The 20,314-nt window shown below is 30.9% G+C and overlaps 1 long non-coding RNA gene across 1 annotated transcript in view; it reads right to left on the bottom strand.

The window, feature by feature from the left end:
* Window positions 1–20,314, bottom strand: part of LOC127705781 (uncharacterized) — a 209,555-nt gene that overhangs the window by 188,718 nt on the left and 523 nt on the right. The window lies entirely within an intron of this gene.

The following is a 20,314-nucleotide window of genomic DNA, read 5'->3' as shown; positions in this document are numbered from 1 at the left end:
TTTCAGGGCTGATAGAATTTTACCTCATGAACATTTCTATCACATGTCAGATTTGCTCTAACTGCTTTGGTTTTTGAGCCAAAAACTGCATTTTAACCCTATGTTCTATTTTTAGCCATGGCGGTCATGTTTTTTAACGAAACAGCAAATAAAACACAAACTTTATTCTAGATACCCAAAGGATCATTCAGCTTAAGTTTGGTTGGAATTGGTTCAGTGGTTTCAGAGGAAAAGATTTTTTAAAGTTAGAAAACATGATAAACAAATTGTGTAAAATTGTCCTTAAAGGGCAATAACTCTTTAAGGGGTCAATTGACAATTTTGGTCTTATAAACTTCTATGTAGATCTTACTTTGCTGAACATATTTGCTGTTTACAGTTTATCTTTATCATTAATGCTATTCATCTAATAACCAAAAACTGCAAAATTTCCTTAAAATTACCAATTTAGTGGCAGCAACCCAACAATGGATTATTAGATTCATCTGAAAATTTCAGGGCTGATAGAACTTTACCTTATGAACATTTTTATCACATGTCAGATTTGCTCTAACTGCTTTGGTTTTTGAGATATAAGCCAAATACTGCATTTTAACCCTATGTTCTATTTTTAGCCATGGCGGTCATGGTTTTTGACGAAACAGAGAATTAAACACAAACTTTATTCTAGATACCCTAAGGATCATTCAGCTTAAGTTTAGTTGGAATTGGTTCAGTGGTTTCAGAGGAAAAGATTTTTTAAAGTTAGAAAACATGATAAACAAATTGTGTAAAATTGTCCTTAAAGGGCAATAACTCTTTAAGGGGTCAATTGACAATTTTGGTCATATTATCTTATTTGTAGATCTTACTTTGCTGAACATATTTGCTGTTTACAGTTTATCTTTATCATTAATACTATTCAAGATAATAACCAAAAACTGCAAAATCCCTTAAAATTACCAATTTAGTGGCAGCAACCCATCAATGGATTGTTAGATTCATCTGAAAATTTCAGGGCTGATGGAATTTTACCTTATGAACACTTTTATCACATGTCAGATTTGCTCTAACTGCTTTGGTTTTTTAGATATAAGCCAAAAACTGCATTTTAACCCTATGTTCTATTTTTAGCCATGGCGGTCATGGTTTTTGACAAAACAGAAAATAAAACACAAACTTTATTCTAGATACCATAAGGATCATTCAGCTTAAGTTTGGTTGGAATTGGTTCAGTGGTTTCAGAGGAAAAGATTTTTTAAAGTTAGAAAACATGATAAACAAATTGTGTAAAATTTTCCTTAAAGGGCAATAACTCTTTAAGGGGTCAATTGACAATTTTGGTCATATTATCTTATTTGTAGATCTTACTTTGCTGAACATATTTGCTGTTTACAGTTTATCTTTATCATTAATACTATTCAAGATAATAACCAAAAACTGCAAAATTCATTAAAATTACCAATTTAGTGGCAGCAACCCATCAATGGATTGTTAGATTCATCTGAAAATTTCAGGGCTGATAGAATTTTACCTTATGAACACTTTTATCACATATCAGATTTGCTCTAACTGCTTTGGTTTTTTAGATATAAGCCAAAAACTGCATTTTAACCCTATGTTCTATTTTTAGCCATGGCGGTCATGGTTTTTGACGAAACAGAAAATAAAACACAAACTTTATTCTAGATACCCTAAGGATCATTCAGCTTAAGTTTGGTTGGAATTGGTTCAGTGGTTTCAGAGGAAAAGATTTTTTAAAGTTAGAAAACATGATAAACAAATTGTGTAAAATTTTCCTTAAAGGGCAACAACTCTTTAAGGGGTCAATTGACAATTTTGGTCATATTAACTTATTTGTAGATCTTACTTTGCTGAACATATTTGCTGTTTACAGTTTATCTTTATCATTAATACTATTCAAGATAATAACCAAAAACTGCAAAATTCCTTAAAATTACCAATTTAGTGGCAGCAACCCAACAATGGATTATAAAATTCATCTGAAAATTTCAGGGCTGATAGAATTTTACCTTAAGAACACATTTTTCACATGTCAGATTTGCTCTAACTGCTTTGGTTTTTGAGATATAAGCCAAAAACTGCATTTTAACCCTATGTTCTATTTTTAGCCATGGCGGTCATGTTTTTTGACGAAACAGAAAATAAAACACAGACTTTATTCTAAAAACCCTAAGGATCATTCAGCTTAAGTTTAGTTGGAATTAGTTCAGTGGTTTCAGGGGAAAAGATTTTTTAAAGTTAGAAAACATGATAAACAAATTGTGTAAAATTTTCCTTAAAGGGCAATAACTCTTTAAGGGGTCAATTGACAATTTTGGTCATATAAACTTCTATGTAGATCTTACTTTGCTGAACATATTTGCTGTTTACAGTTTATCTTTATCATTAATACTATTCAAGATAATAACCAAAAACTGCAAAATTTCCTTAAAATTACCAATTTAGTGGCAGCAACCCAACAATGGATTATTAGATTCATCTGAAAATTTCAGGGCTGATAGAATTTTACCTCATGAACATTTCTATCACATGTCAGATTTGCTCTAACTGCTTTGGTTTTTGAGCCAAAAACTGCATTTTAACCCTATGTTCTATTTTTAGCCATGGCGGTCATGTTTTTTGAAGAAACAGCAAATAAAACACAAACTTTATTCTAGATACCCAAAGGATCATTCAGCTTAGGTTTGGTTGGAATTGGTTCAGTGGTTTCAGAGGAAAAGATTTTTAAAGTTAGAAAACATGATAAACAAATTGTGTAAAATTTTCCTTAAAGGGCAACAACTCTTTAAGGGGTCAATTGACAATTTTGGTCACATTACCTTATTTGTAGATCTTACTTTGCTGAACATATTTGCTGTTTACAGTTTATCTTTATCATTAATACTATTCAAGATAATAACCAAAAACTGCAAAATTCCTTAAAATTACCAATTTAGTGGCAGCAACCCAACAATGGATTATTAGATTCATCTGAAAATTTCAGGGCTGATAGAATTTTACCTTATGAACACTTTTATCACATGTCAGATTTGCTCTAACTGCTTTGGTTTTTTAGATATAAGCCAAAAACTGCATTTTAACCCTATGTTCTATTTTTAGCCATGGCGGTCATGGTTTTTGACGAAACAGAAAATAAAACACAAACTTTATTCTAGATACCCTAAGGATCATTCAGCTTAAGTTTGGTTGGAATTGGTTCAGTGGTTTCAGAGGAAAAGATTTTTTAAAGTTAGAAAACATGATAAACAAATTGTGTAAAATTTTCCTTAAAGGGCAACAACTCTTTAAGGGGTCAATTGACAATTTTGGTCATATTACCTTATTTGTAGATCTTACTTTGCTGAACATATTTGCTGTTTACAGTTTATCTTTATCATTAATACTATTCAAGATAATAACCAAAAACTGCAAAATTCCTTAAAATTACCAATTTAGTGGCAGCAACCCAACAATGGATTATTAGATTCATCTGAAAATTTCAGGGCTGATAGAATTTTACCTCATGAACATTTTTATCACATGTCAGATTTGCTCTAACTGCTTTGGTTTTTGAGATATAAGCCAAAAACTGCATTTTAACCCTATGTTCTATTTTTAGCCATGGCGGTCATGTTTTTTGACGAAACAGAAAATAAAACACAAACTTTATTCTAGATACCCTAAGGATCATTCAGCTTAAGTTTAGTTGGAATTGGTTCAATGGTTTCAGGGGAAAAGATTTTTTAAAGTTAGAAAACATGATAAACAAATTGTGTAAAATTTTCCTTAAAGGGCAATAACTCTTTAAGGGGTCAATTGACAATTTTAGTCATATAAACTTCTATGTAGATCTTACTTTCCTGAACATATTTGCTGTTTACAGTTTATCTTTATCATTAATATTATTCAAGATAATAACCAAAAACTGCAAAATTTCCTTAAAATTACCAATTTAGTGGCAGCAACCCAACAATGGATTATTAGATTCATCTGAAAATTTCAGGGCTGATAGAATTTTACCTTATGAAAATTTTTATCACATGTCAGATTTGCTCTAACTGCTTTGGTTTTTGAGATATAAGCCAAAAACTGCATTTTAACCCTATGTTCTATTTTTAGCCATGGCGGTCATGTTTTTTGACGAAACAGAAAATAAAACACAAACTTTATTCTAGATACCCTAAGGATCATTCAGCTTAAGTTTGGTTTGAATTGGTTCAGTGGTTTCAGCGGAGAAGATTTTTTAAAGTTAGAAAACATGATAAACAAATAGTGTAAAATTGTCTTTAAAGGGCAATAACTCTTTAAGGGGTCAATTGACAATTTTGGTCATTTACCTTATTTGTAGATCTTACTTTGCTGAACATGTTTGCTGTTTACAGTTGATCTTTATCATTAATACTATTCAAGATAATAACCAAAAACTGCAAAATTCCTTAAAATTACCAATTTAGTGGCAGCAACCCAACAATGGATTATTAGATTCATCTGAAAATTTCAGGGCTGATAGAATTTTACATTATGAACACTTTAAGGACAATTTTACACAATTTGTTCATCATGTTTTCTAACTTTAAAAAATCTTCTCCTCTGAAACCACTGAACCAATTCCAACCAAACTTTAGCTGAATGATCCTCAGGGTATCTAAAATAAAGTTTGTGTTTTATTTTCTGTTTCGTCAAAAAACATGGCCGCCATAGCTAAAATTAGAACATAGGGTTAAAATGCAGTTTTTGGCTTATATCTCAAAAACCAAAACAGTTAGAGCAAATCTGACATTGGGTAAAAGTGTTCATAAGGTAAAGTTCTATCAGCCTTGAAAGTTTCAGATGAATCTAATAATCAATTGTTGGGTTGCTGCCACTAAATTGGTAATTTTAAGGAATTTTGCAGGCAATAACTCTTTAAGGGACCAATTGACAATTTTGATCATATAAGCTTATTTGTAGATCTTACTTTGCTGAACATATTTGCTGTTTACAGTTTATCTTTATCATTAATACTATTCAAGATAATAACCAAAAACTGCAAAATTCCTTAAAATTACCAATTTAGTGGCAGTAACCCAACAATGGATTATTAGATTCATCTGAAAATTTCAGGGCTGATAGAATATCACCTTATGAACACTTTTATCACATGTCAGATTTGCTCTAACTGCTTTGGTTTGTGAGATATAAGCCAAAAACTGCATTTTAACCCTATGTTCTATTTTTAGCTATGGCGGTCATGTTTTTTGACGAAACAGAAAATAAAACACAAACTTTATTCTAGATACCCTAAGGATCGTTCAGCTTAAGTTTGGTTGGAATTGGTTCAGTGGTTTCAGAGGAGAAGATTTTTTAAAGTTAAAAAAATGATAAACAAATTGTGCAAAATTGTCCTCAAAGGTCAATACTCCTTAAGGGGTCAATTGACAATTTTGGTCGTATAAACGTATTTGTAGATCTTACTTTGCTGTACATATTTGCAGTTTACAGTTTAGCGTTATCATTAATACTATTCAAGATAATAACCAAAAACTGCAAAATTCCTTAAAATTACCAATTTAGTGGCAGCAACCCAACAATTGATTATTAGATTCATCTGAAACTTTCAGGGCTGATAGAATTTCACCTTATGAACACTTGTATCACATGTCAGATTTGCTCTAACTGCTTTGGTTTTTGAGATATAAGCCAAAAACTGCATTTACACCCTATGTTCTATTTTTATCTATGGCGGCCATGTTTTTTGACGGAACAGAAAATAAAACACAAACTTTATTTTAGATACCCTGAGGATCATTCAGCCTAATTTTGGTTGGAATTGGTTCAGTGGTTGCAGAGAAGAAGATTTTTAAAAGTTAGAAAACATGATAAACAAATTGTGTAAAATTGTCCTTAAAGGGCAATAACTCTTTAAGGGACCAATTGACAATTTTGATCATATTTACTTATTTGTAGATCTTACTTTGCTGAACATATTTGCTGTTTACAGTTTATCTTTATCATTAATACTATTCAAGATGATAACCAAAACTGCAAAATTTCCCTAAAATAACCAATTTAGTGGCAGCAACCCAACAATTGATTATTAGATTCATCTGAAAATTTCAGGCCTGATAGAACTTTACCTTATGAACACTTTTATCCCGTGTCAGATTTGCTCTAACTGCTTTGGTTTTTGAGATATTAGCCAAAAACTGCATTTTAACCCTATGTTCTATTTTTAGCCATGGTGGTCATGTTTTTTGACGAAACAGCAAATAAAACACAAACTTTATTCTAGATACCCTAAGGATCATTCAGCTTAAATTTAATTGGAATTGGTTCAGTGGTTTCAGAGGAAAAGATTTTTTAAAGTTAGAAAACATGATAAACAAATTGTGTAAAATTGTCCTTAAACAGCAATAACTCTTTAAGGGGTCAATTGACAATTTTGGTCATTTAATTTATTTGTAGATCTTTCTTTGCTGAACATGTTTGCTGTTTACAGTTTATCTTTATCATTAATACTATTCAAGATAATAACCAAAAACTGCAAAATTCCTTAAAATTACCAATTTAGTGGCAGCAACCCAACAATGGATTCTTAGATTCATCTGAAAATTTCAGGTCTGATAGAATTTCACCTTATGAACACTTTTATCACATGTCAGATTTGCTCTAACTGCTTTGGTTTTTGAGATATAAGCCAAAAACTGCATTTTAACCCTATGTTCTATTTTTAGCCATGGCGGTCATGTTTTTTGACGAAACAGAAAATAAAACACAAACTTTATTTTAGATACCCTGCGGATCATTCAGCTAAAGTTTAGTTGGAATTGGTTCAGTGGTTTCAGAGGAAAAGATTTTTTAAAGTTAGAAAACATGATAGACAAATTGTGTAAATTTGTCTTTAATGGGCAATAACTCTTTAAGGGGTCAATTGACAATTTTGGTCATATAACTTATTTGTAGATCTTACTTTGCTGAACATATTTGCTGTTTACAGTTTATCTTTATCATTAATACTATTCAAGATAATAACCAAAAACTGCAAAATTCCTTAAAATTACCAATTTAGTGGCAGCAACCCAACAATAGATTATTAGATTCATCTGAAAATTTCAGGGCTGTTAGAATTTCACCTTATGAACACTTTTATCACATGTCAGATTTGCTCTAACTGCTTTGGTTTGTGGGATATAAGCCAAAAACTGCATTTTAACCCTATGTTCTATTTTTAGCTATGGCGGCCATGTTTTTTGACGAAACAGAAAATAAAACACAAACTTTATTCTAGATACCCTAAGGATCGTTCAGCTTAAGTTTGGTTGGAATTGGTTCAGTGTTTTCAGAGGAGAAGATTTTTTAAAGTTAAAAAAATGATAAACAAATTGTGCAAAATTGTCCTCAAAGGTCAATACTCCTTAAGGGGTCAATTGACAATTTTGGTCGTATAAACGTATTTGTAGATCTTACTTTGCTGTACATATTTGCAGTTTACAGTTTAGCGTTATCATTAATACTATTCAAGATAATAACCAAAAACTGCAAAATTCCTTAAAATTACCAATTTAGTGGCAGCAACCCAACAATTGATTATTAGATTCATCTGAAACTTTCAGGGCTGATAGAATTTCACCTTATGAACACTTTTATCACATGTCAGATTTGCTCTAACTGCTTTGGTTTTTGAGATATAAGCCAAAAACTGCATTTTAACCCCATGTTCTATTTTTAGCCATGGCGGCCATGTTTTTGACGAAACAGAAAATAAAACACACACTTTATTTTAGATACCCTGAGGATCATTCAGCTAAAGTTTGGTTTGAATTGGTTCAGTGGTTTCAGCGGAGAAGATTTTTTAAAGTTAGAAAACATGATAAACAAATAGTGTAAAATTGTCTTTAAAGGGCAATAACTCTTTAAGGGGTCAATTGACAATTTTGGTCATTTACCTTATTTGTAGATCTTACTTTGCTGAACATGTTTGCTGTTTACAGTTGATCTTTATCATTAATACTATTCAAGATAATAACCAAAAACTGCAAAATTCCTTAAAATTACCAATTTAGTGGCAGCAACCCAACAATGGATTATTAGATTCATCTGAAAATTTCAGGGCTGATAGAATTTTACATTATGAACACTTTAAGGACAATTTTACACAATTTGTTGATCATGTTTTCTAACTTTAAAAAATCTTCTCCTCTGAAACCACTGAACCAATTCCAACCAAACTTTAGCTGAATGATCCTCAGGGTATCTAAAATAAAGTTTGTGTTTTATTTTCTGTTTCGTCAAAAAACATGGCCGCCATAGCTAAAATTAGAACATAGGGTTAAAATGCAGTTTTTGGCTTATATCTCAAAAACCAAAACAGTTAGAGCAAATCTGACATGGGTAAAAGTGTTCATAAGGTAAAGTTCTATCAGCCTTGAAAGTTTCAGATGAATCTAATAATCAATTGTTGGGTTGCTGCCACTAAATTGGTAATTTTAAGGAATTTTGCAGGCAATAACTCTTTAAGGGACCAATTGACAATTTTGATCAGATAAGCTTATTTGTAGATCTTACTTTGCTGAACATATTTGCTGTTTACAGTTTATCTTTATCATTAATACTATTCAAGATAATAACCAAAAACTGCAAAATTTCCTTAAAATTACCAATTTAGTGGCAGCAACCCAACAATGGATTATTAGATTCATCTGAAAATTTCAGGGCTGATAGAACTTTACCTTATGAACACTTTTATCACATGTCAGAGTTGCTCTAACTGCTTTGGTTTTTGAGATATAAGCCAAAAACTGCATTTTAACCCTATGTTCTATTTTTAGCCATGGCGGTCATGTTTTTTAAAGAAACAGAAAATAAAACACAAACTTTATTCTAGATACCCTAAGGATCGTTCAGCTTAAGTTTGGTTGGAATTGGTTCAGTGTTTTCAGAGGAGAAGATTTTTTAAAGTTAAAAAAATGATAAACAAATTGTGCAAAATTGTCCTCAAAGGTCAATACTCCTTAAGGGGTCAATTGACAATTTTGGTCGTATAAACGTATTTGTAGATCTTACTTTGCTGTACATATTTGCAGTTTACAGTTTAGCGTTATCATTAATACTATTCAAGATAATAACCAAAAACTGCAAAATTCCTTAAAATTACCAATTTAGTGGCAGCAACCCAACAATTGATTATTAGATTCATCTGAAACTTTCAGGGCTGATAGAATTTCACCTTATGAACACTTTTATCACATGTCAGATTTGCTCTAACTGCTTTGGTTTTTGAGATATAAGCCAAAAACTGCATTTTAACCCCATGTTCTATTTTTAGCCATGGCGGCCATGTTTTTTGACGAAACAGAAAATAAAACACACACTTTATTTTAGATACCCTGAGGATCATTCAGCTAAAGTTTGGTTTGAATTGGTTCAGTGGTTTCAGCGGAGAAGATTTTTTAAAGTTAGAAAACATGATAAACAAATAGTGTAAAATTGTCTTTAAAGGGCAATAACTCTTTAAGGGGTCAATTGACAATTTTGGTCATTTACCTTATTTGTAGATCTTACTTTGCTGAACATGTTTGCTGTTTACAGTTGATCTTTATCATTAATACTATTCAAGATAATAACCAAAAACTGCAAAATTCCTTAAAATTACCAATTTAGTGGCAGCAACCCAACAATGGATTATTAGATTCATCTGAAAATTTCAGGGCTGATAGAATTTTACATTATGAACACTTTAAGGACAATTTTACACAATTTGTTGATCATGTTTTCTAACTTTAAAAAATCTTCTCCTCTGAAACCACTGAACCAATTCCAACCAAACTTTAGCTGAATGATCCTCAGGGTATCTAAAATAAAGTTTGTGTTTTATTTTCTGTTTCGTCAAAAAACATGGCCGCCATAGCTAAAATTAGAACATAGGGTTAAAATGCAGTTTTTGGCTTATATCTCAAAAACCAAAACAGTTAGAGCAAATCTGACATGGGTAAAAGTGTTCATAAGGTAAAGTTCTATCAGCCTTGAAAGTTTCAGATGAATCTAATAATCAATTGTTGGGTTGCTGCCACTAAATTGGTAATTTTAAGGAATTTTGCAGGCAATAACTCTTTAAGGGACCAATTGACAATTTTGATCAGATAAGCTTATTTGTAGATCTTACTTTGCTGAACATATTTGCTGTTTACAGTTTATCTTTATCATTAATACTATTCAAGATAATAACCAAAAACTGCAAAATTTCCTTAAAATTACCAATTTAGTGGCAGCAACCCAACAAAGGATTATTAGATTCATCTGAAAATTTCAGGGCTGATAGAACTTTACCTTATGAACACTTTTATCACATGTCAGAGTTGCTCTAACTGCTTTGGTTTTTGAGATATAAGCCAAAAACTGCATTTTAACCCTATGTTCTATTTTTAGCCATGGCGGTCATGTTTTTTAAAGAAACAGAAAATAAAACACAAACTTTATTCTAGATACCCTAAGGATCATTCAGCTTAAGTTTGGTTGGAATTGGTTCAGTGGTTTCAGAGGAAAAGATGTTTTAAAGTAAGAAAACATGATAAACAAATTGTGTAAAATTGTCTTTAAAGGGCAATCACTCTTTAAGGGGTGAATTGACAATTTTGGTCTTTTAACTTATTTGTAGATCTTACTTTGCTGAACATATTTGCTGTTTACAGTTGATCTATATCATTAATACTAATCAAGATAATAACCAAAAACTGCAAAATTCCTTAAAATTACCAATTTAGTGGCAGCAATCCAACAATGGATTATTAGATTCATCTGAAAATTTCAGGGCTGATAGAACTTTACCTTATGAATACTTTTATCACATGTCAGATTTGCTCTAACTGCTTTGGTTTTTGAGATATAAGCCAAAAACTGCATTTTAACCCTATGTTCTATTTTTAGCCATGGCGGTCATGTTTTTTAAAGAAACAAAAAATAAAACACAAACTTTATTCTAGATACCCTAAGGATCATTCAGCTTAAGTTTAGTTGGAATTGGTTCAGTGGTTTCAGAGGAAAAGATGTTTTAAAGTTAGAAAACATGATAAACAAATTGTTTAAAATTGTCCTTAAAGGGCAATAACTCTTTAAGGGGTCAATTGACAATTTTGGTCATATAAAACTTATTTGTAGATCTTACTTTGCTGAACATATTTGCTGTTTACAGTTTATCTGTATCATTAATACTATTCAAGATAATAACCAAAAACTGCAAAATTTCCTTAAAATTACCAATTTAGTGGCAGCAACCGAACAATTGATTATTAGATTCATCTGAAATTTCAGGCCTGATAGAACTTTACCTTATGAACACTTTTACCCCATGTCAGATTTGCTCTAACTGATTTGGTTTTTGAGATATAAGCCAAAAACTGCATTTTAACCCTAAGTTCTATTTTTAGCCATGGCGCCCATGTTTTTTGACGAAACCGAAAATAAAACGCAAACTTCATTCTAGATACCCTGAGGTTCATTCAGCTTAAATTTGATTGGAATTGGTTCAATGGTTTCAGAGGAGAAGATTTTTTACAGTTAAAAACATGATAAACAAATTGTGCAAAATTGTCCTTAAAGGTAAATACTCCTTAAGGGGTCAATTGACAATTTTGGTCATACAAAAACTTATTTGTAGATCTTACTTTGCTGAACATATTTGCAGTTTACAGTTTATCGTTATCATTAATACTATTCAAGATAATAACCAAAAACTGCAAAATTTCCTTAAAATTACCAATTTAGTGGCAGCAACCCAACAATGGGTTATTAGATTCATCTGAAAATTTCAAGGCTGATAGAAATTCACCTTATGAACACTTTTACCCCATGTCAGATTTGTTCTAACTCCTTTGGTTTTTAAGATATAAGCCAAAAACTGCATTTTACCCCTATGTTCTATTTTTAGCCATGGCGGTCATGTTTTTTGACGGAACAGAAAAGAAAACACAAACTTTATTCTAGATACCCTAAGGATCAATCAGCTTAAGTTTGGTTGGAATTAGTTCAGTGGTTTCAGAGGAAAAGATTTTTTAAAGTTAGAAAACATGATAAACGAATTGTGTAAAATTGTCCTTAAAGGGCAATCACTCTTTAAGGGGTCAATTGACAATTTTGGTCATACAAACTTATTTGTAGATCTTACTTTGCTGAACATTTTTGCTGTTTACAGTTTATCTTTATCATTAATACTATTCGAGATAATAACCAAAAACTGCAAAATTTCCTTAAAATTACCAATTTAGTGGCAGCAACCCAACAATGGAATATTAGATTCATCTGAAAATTTCAGGGCTGATAGAATTTTACCTCATGAACACTTTTACCCCATGTCAGATTTGCTCTAACTGCTTTGGTTTTTGAGATATAAGCCAAAATCTGCATTTTAACACTATGTTCTATTTTTAGCCAGGGCGGCCATGTTTTTTGACGAAACAGAAAAAAAAACACAAACTTTATTTTAGATACCCTGAGGATCATTCAGATTAAATTTTGTTGGTATATGTTCAGTGGTTTCAGAGGAGAAGATTTTTTAAAGTTGGAAAACATGATAAACAAATTGTGTAAAATTGTCCTTAAAGGGCAATAACTCTTTAAGGGGTCAATTGACAATTTTGGTCATATAAAACTTATTTGTAGATCTTACTTTGCTGAACATATTTGCTGTTTACAGTTTATCTGTATCATCAATACTATTCAAGATAATAACCAAAAACCGGAAAAATTTCCTTAAAATTACCAATTTAGTGGCAGCAACCGAACAATTGATTATTAGATTCATCTGAAATTTCAGGCCTGATAGAACTTTACCTTATGAACACTTTTACCCCATGTCAGATTTGCTCTAACTGCTTTGGTTTTTGAGATATAAGCCAAAAACTGCATTTTAACCCTATGTTCTATTTTTAGCCATGGCGCTCATGTTTTTTGACGAAACCGAAAATAAAACACAAACTTCATTCTAGATACCCTGAGGATCATTCAGCTTAAATTTGATTGGAATTGGTTCAATGGTTTCAGAGGAGAAGATTTTTTACAGTTAAAAACGTGATAAACAAATTGTCCAAAATTGTCCTTAGAGGTCAATACTCCTTAAGGGGTCAATTGACAATTTTGGTCATACAAAACTTATTTGTAGATCTTACTTTGCTGAACATATTTGCAGTTTACAGTTTATCGTTATCATTTATACTATTCAAGATAATAACCAAAAACTGCAAAATGTCCTTAAAATTACCAATTTAGTGGCAGCAACCCAACAATGGGTTATTAGATTCATCTGAAAATTTCAGGGCTGATAGAAATTTACCTTATGAACACTTTTATTCCATGTCAGATTTGTTCTAACTCCTTTGGTTTTTAAGATATAAGCCAAAAACTGCATTTTACCACTATGTTCTATTTTTAGCCATGGCGGTCATGTTTTTTGACGAAACAGAATATAAAACACAAACTTTATTCTAGATACCCTAAGGATCATTCAGCTTAAGTTTGGTTGGAATTGGTTCTGTGGTTTCAGAGGAAAAGATTTTTTAAAGTTAGAAAACATGATAAACAAATTGTGTAAAATTGTCTTTAAAGGGCAATAACTCTTTAAGGGGTCAGTTGACAATTTTGGTCATTTAACTTATTTGTAGATCTTACTTTGCTGAACATATTTGCTGTTTACAGTTGATCTTTATCATTAATACTATTCAAGATAATAACCAAAAACTGCAAAATTTCCTTAAAATTACCAATTTAGTGGCAGCAACCCAACAATGGAATATTAGATTCATCTGAAAATTTCAGGGCTGATAGAATTTTACCTTATGAACACTTTTACCCCATGTCAGATTTGCTCTAACTGCTTTGGTTTTTGAGATATAAGCCAAAATCTGCATTTTAACACTATGTTCTATTTTTAGCCATGGCGGCCATGTTTTTTGACGAAACAGAAAATAAAACACAAACTTTATTCTAGATACCCTGATGATCATTCAGCTTAAGTTTGGTTGGAATTGGTTCAGTGGTTTCAGAGGAGAAGATTTTTTAAAGTTAAAAACATGATAGACAAATTGTACAAAATTGTCCTCAAAGGTCAATACTCCTTAAGGGGTCAATTGACAATTTTGGTCATACAAACATAATTTCTTACTTTGCTGAACATATTTGCAGTTTACAGTTTGTCTTTATCATTAATACTATTCAAGATAATAACCAAAAACTGCAAAATTTCCTTAAAATTACCAATTTAGTGGCAGCAACCCAACAATTGATTATTAGATTCATCTGAAAATTTCAGGGCTGATAGAACTTTACCTTATGATCACTTTTATCCCATGTCAGATTTGTTCTAACTGCTTTGGTTTTTGAGATATAAGCCAAAAACTGCATTTTAACCCTATGTTCTATTTTTAGACATGGCGGCCATGTTTTTTGACGAAATAGAAAATAAAACACAAACTTTATTCTAGATACCCTAAGAATCATTCAGCTTAAGTTTGGTTGGAATTGGTTCAGTAGTTTCAGAAGAGAAGATGTTTGAAATAGTTTACACCAGACGGACGACGACGACGGACGCCAAGTGATGGCTAATTAATGAAACTGACGGAGCGACTGATTTAAAAGAAAAGGATGTTCGATATACTGTATATTTAGGCCTAGGTTGATGTAAATATATACGATTCTATATTTTATCCAGTTTCCAATGTTAAAATAATTAAAATGAGACGATATTTACCTGACAACTTCATTTTCAGGCGATGTTGAAATGTATAATGAAATAAAACAAGTTAAGCGTCTTTGACCTACTTTATCTTTTTATTCGGATACTTGCGGATATCTTCTCAAAGTTCAACGGGAACATTAGAAAAGAACCCGGATAGAACCAATAAGTTGGGTTGCTATAACCAAACAACCCGGATGTTGAACCAGTTACCATGGTTTCGAACCAAAGAACCCGTATAGAACCAAGGTTCAGTACCAAAAGACCCGGATGAAACCAAGGTTTTGAACCAGAGTGCCCGGATAGAACCTAAGTGCATTCGGAAATCTCATGACTTTTTATACCTTCAACGTATTTTCCAAATCATTTATTTATTTAGTATATTTATATATAATATATATATTTAAATATATAATTATATATAATTTATTTAACAGTTTGTCTTAAAATTTTAGGACAAATATATCTTAACCTGTTGAACATTTTTATCTACGTCAAATTTGCTCTAAATGCTTTAGTTTCAGAGATATAAGCCAAAAACTGCATTTTACCCCTATGTTCTTTTTTTAGCTATATCGGCCATGTTGGTTGGCAGGTGGGTTCATCGGATACCTTTTTAAAACTAGATACCCTAATAATGATTGTGACCAAGTTTGGTTAAATTTGTCTCAGTAGTTTCAGTGGAGAAGACTTTTGTAAGATAACAAACATTTACAAAAAAGTTGTTTAAAATTTACTATAAAGGACAATAACTCCTTAAGGGGTCAATTTGGTCATGTTGACTTATTTGTAGATATTACTTTGCTGAACATTATTGCTGTTTACAGTTTATCTCTGTCTATAGTAATATTCAAGATAATAACCAAAAAATGCAAAATTTCCTTAAAATGACCAATTCAGGGGCAGCAACCCAACAACAGGTTGTCTGATTCAACTGTTAAATTTAGGACAGATAGATCTTGACCTGATGAACAATTTTACCCCAAGGTCAGATTTGCTCTAAATGCTTTGGTTTCAGAGATATAAGCCAAAATCTACATTTTATCCTTATGTTCTATTTTTAGCCATGGCGGCCATCTTGGTTGGTTGGTCGGGTCATCGGACACATCCTCAATGATGATGGTGGCCAAGTTTGGTTAAATTTGTCTCATTTTTTTCAGGCGAAGACATTTATAAAAGATCACAAAAATTTACGAAAAATTGTAAAATTTGACTTTAAAGGGCAATAACTCCGTATGGGGTCAATTTACCATTTTGGTCTTGTTGACTTATTTGTAGATCGTACTTTGCTGAACATTATTGCTGTTTACAAATTATATCTATCTATAATTATATTCAAGATAATAACCAAACTACAACAAAATTTCCTTAAAATTACTAATTTAGGGGCAGCAACCTAACAACAGAAAACATTTACATATTCAGATTCTCAAATATGGAACAGTTTACCAAATGAAATAAAAATGAGTAATACACTTGTATCTTTTAAAACAAAATGTTACAAATTTTTATCAATTGTGCAAATTAATATACTTTTTCATTATTATCTAGATACAATTGTATATTGTGTATAATATATCATTTTAATACTGTATGTACTTTTAAATAATGTTATTATTATTTTGAGGACTCTCAGAAAGATTAGTTTTAACTAATGGGATCATCCTCTTGAAATAAAGATTATTTATTTATTAATTTACAAGTATTATCGTTTATATAGATATACAATGTTGATTTCCATTGCTTTATGGATCTTATATATTTTTTATCTTATAGCTTTAGTGAATTAAGTATACATTTGCTGTTTCATTAAACAAAGTAGAGCTAAACTATGTTAAAAGCTCATAATTATCAGGTTAAAATCTTTTTTTTTTAATTTTTTTTTTTTAATTGATTTCATTTTTTGTTCAAGATTTACGAAAGTCAACAATTTAAGGTGATCTCCAACTTATATTATAGTTTATCAGATATTTTTTCCTTTAATAACCAGGTCCAATTTGAATGGTTCATCAATAAAGCGCAATAAACAGATTTTTACTCTAATATGGGCCATCATTTTACTATGCTTAATATATTTAGAAAGAAAAATACTAAAAATCTGCAAGTTTGTCGGTATTGTCTAGGATGAATAATTAAATGATTTTATATTTAAAAAAGAGAGTAAACGAAGAACAGATTCTGTCTTTTTCAACCTTAAATGTTTATTCGTCCAGGGAAATTTGATCAACTGTTAATCATAATGTTAAAGATTTGGAGAAGCTACATTTTTTGTATTTGTATGGAATTCAAAAATGACTGCATTGTTAAAAACAAAAACAAAAACTCATCAGGCACCATGTTTATAATTTTGCGCGTCATACCCGCTTTTCGTCTGGAAATAAGACAAATCAAATTGGTAATATGCCAAATAAATTATCAAGCTAAAGAGCATGGCGGACCCATAATTCGGAAAGGTTTTGTCAAATACAGCCAAGGTGAACTGCTATTCCTCTCTAGTGACAATGTTTCTTTCTGGACACACATCAGAACACACCAGAACACTCTAGGCGCATAATTTGGATTTTGTTGTGCGATATAGTTTTAGGTAGCACTGGAGTATTTGCATTCCAGAATTTAGGTTGCTCTTTTGTGTACCCGACTTAAGTCAATGTAACTGAACAGTGTGATTGGAAAAAAAATACAGTATCAACTGAACATACTGAGGGATGAATTTTTGAGATTATTTTTTAATTTTGTATTCACTGCATGATAAAAGACCTAAAAGCATTATTGGACTTAGGTGTTAATATAAAAAAAAGTAAACGGTCATGATACATATTCAAATTCATTTCTGAATAGTATAATGAAAGTACTTCAGTTAACTGTTTATGTAGAATTTTTGGCAGTGTTAGAAAGTGGTGAAAATTCTAAAAAGGCTATCATTATCCCTTATGGGCCAGGAAATACTACCGTGCCCCCTTTAGAAAAGCTGTATGTTTTTCTAGTATGGCTTTATTAAGTTCCAATGTTGTAGTCATGTCTTATTTCAGTGTGGCATTCAAAATCGAAAACACTAATGTAGGATCCCAGTTGTGTTTAAATATGCGCGATATCTTATGAGGAAAGGCTTTCTTTGTGTATTTTTCATAGTTTTGTGTCAAACAGTGTCTAGTGGTGTTGGCCATCTTGAATTTGGATTGGCTACAAACTCAAAATGTGTAAACGCTATTTTAAGGGCAAGGTGAACTTACACTACAAACCAGTAAAAGTCTGAAATGGCCTATATCTGTACTCGACTGTACTGATTTTTACTTGACCAGTCTGAATTGGTCTGAAATTTACTTGATAATACTCGGCTGTAGTCTGAACCATACTTAACAGTCTGAACTTGTACTCGACCAGTACTTAACCATTTTATTTGCGTCTGAACCATGCTCGACCTAGTCTGAACCATGCACGACCTAGTCTGAACCATACTCGACCTAGTCTGAACCATACTCGACCAAGTCTTAACCAACCTAGACCTATTTTTTGTATCTATATATTGTATTTCATCAATTTAGGAACTGTTTTAACAGCTATTTTCCCTGGCTAGAAATTTGAACAACAATTTGAAATTAAAAATGTATTCAATATGGCATTGAAACCAAAATTTCACAATAAATATAATATAAATTATTTGGCCCTATTCCCTCAGTCACGGTCTATTGACTTTGAAACTTTTGCTTATTTTACATGTTTTAGCTTGTGATTAGTTTAGTTTAGGGGGAACCATTAGTGGTACATTTGTAGTTCAATGGTATTTGTTTTGCAGTTGTATAAGTTAACATATATATTAGTTTGTGATTAGATCAGTTTAAGATGAACTGCTAATGTTAGGTCAATAATATTTGGTATTTAAATTTATTGTCATTTGTATCATTAGCAAAGATTCAGTTAATTTAGACATTCGGACATTTTTTTTAAATTCCGTTTGTAAACAGGGAGTGGTTATTGAATATAAAATATTATTGTAGTATTAAACCAATTTTTAAGACGTTTCGGCCATTAGCCTTCTTCAGTTTCTTTATTTTTCTTCTCATCTACATGGCAGACATTTTTTTCTTTTTCAATCATTAAGATGATATAGATATAATAAATATAAAATAAACAAGTCATAACTTTTTGATGATGAAGAATTTAATCTATTAGAAAATGATTTCTTAATATTAAAAAATGAATTTCTAATATTACAAAATCATTTATTAATATTAGAAAATGAATTTCTAATATAAGAAAGTACTTTCGAATTTGTAATATAGAAAAAGGAATTTCTAATATTAGTAAATGATTTTTTAATATTAGAAATTTATTTTCTAATATTAGAAATTCATTTTCTAATATTAGAAATTCATTTTCTAATATTAGAAATACATTTTCTAATATTTGAAATTCATTTTCTAATATTAGAAATTAATTTTCTAATATTAAGAAATCATTTTCTAATATTAAAAATTCATTTTCTAATATTAGAAATTCATTTTCTAATATTAAAAAAAAGTGTTTTTCTTTTTTAATATTAGAAAATGATTTTCTTATATTAGAAAATGATTTTCTTATATTAGAAAATGATTTTTTAATATTAGAAAATGATTTTCTAATATAAGAAAATGATTTTGTAATATAAGAAAATGATTTTGTAATATAAGAAAATGTTTTACTAATATTAGAAAATAGCTCTTTTTGTCCACTTTGGCTTGCCATAAAGCTGTTTGTATTCCTTTAATCCAATAACTCTTTAATATAGTATTTTCAAGTAGTATTTACCCAAAATTATGGGGCAAGGCTTTATCACCCCCAATATAAGTTTATTAAAAAGGTGCAGATGTGTAACTGAATCAGATGCCATAGGCAGATGAAGGAGGGGGGGCTGGTTGCCCCACCCCAGCCCCCCCCCCCCCTTTTTTGTGTGAAAAATTTTGTTGATTATGTAGGGAATCACTGAAACATGACTGGAACGCCCCCCCCCCCCCCCACCCCACCCCTTTAGGTCAGTCAGTAGGCCCCCCTTACAAAAAGTTCTGGATCCGCCACTGAATGTACGCTTAAAATCTACAAATCATGCATACAGGCTGACTTCGAATTATTTTTCACAAATTTTTGAAAGATGGTTAATTTATCATAAATCAGGAACATAGAAAAACTGTTCTAGCACAAACGAAGGTCTATAAATTGATTAAGAAACATATTTTCTCCGGGTCACATTGGCTCCAAATGACTTAATGCTTTGTCAATAACATTGTTTATATGTTAACTTTGTTTAAATGTGTATACATGTTTTTGTTTAAATGTACTTTAATCAATGACTTTAATCTCTCTAATCATTCTACTGTGATTTATTTTGTAATTCATTTGATTGTAAAACTCAATTTTTGGGCACCTTGATTGGTTAATAAAATATCTTGTATCTTGTATCTTGTCATGGTTAAACAATTATAACAAATATCAAATCTAATATCTTCAAGCATTACAAAAAAAGTGTGGAAAACTGTAACTTGCCTGCTTTTTCTAAGTCTGAGGATCATAATTTTGCAAAAAAATCCACCGAAACGGAAAAACAAAATTGAATTGGATTTTCTATCTGTAACTTTTAACGCCGGAACGGACGGCAAA

The sequence above is a fragment of the Mytilus californianus genome, unplaced genomic scaffold (genome assembly GCF_021869535.1).
Source record: "Mytilus californianus isolate M0D057914Y unplaced genomic scaffold, xbMytCali1.0.p SCAF_6, whole genome shotgun sequence".
Taxonomy (NCBI): Eukaryota; Metazoa; Mollusca; class Bivalvia; order Mytilida; family Mytilidae; genus Mytilus; species Mytilus californianus.
This window is presented reverse-complemented; position numbering and strand designations above follow the sequence as displayed.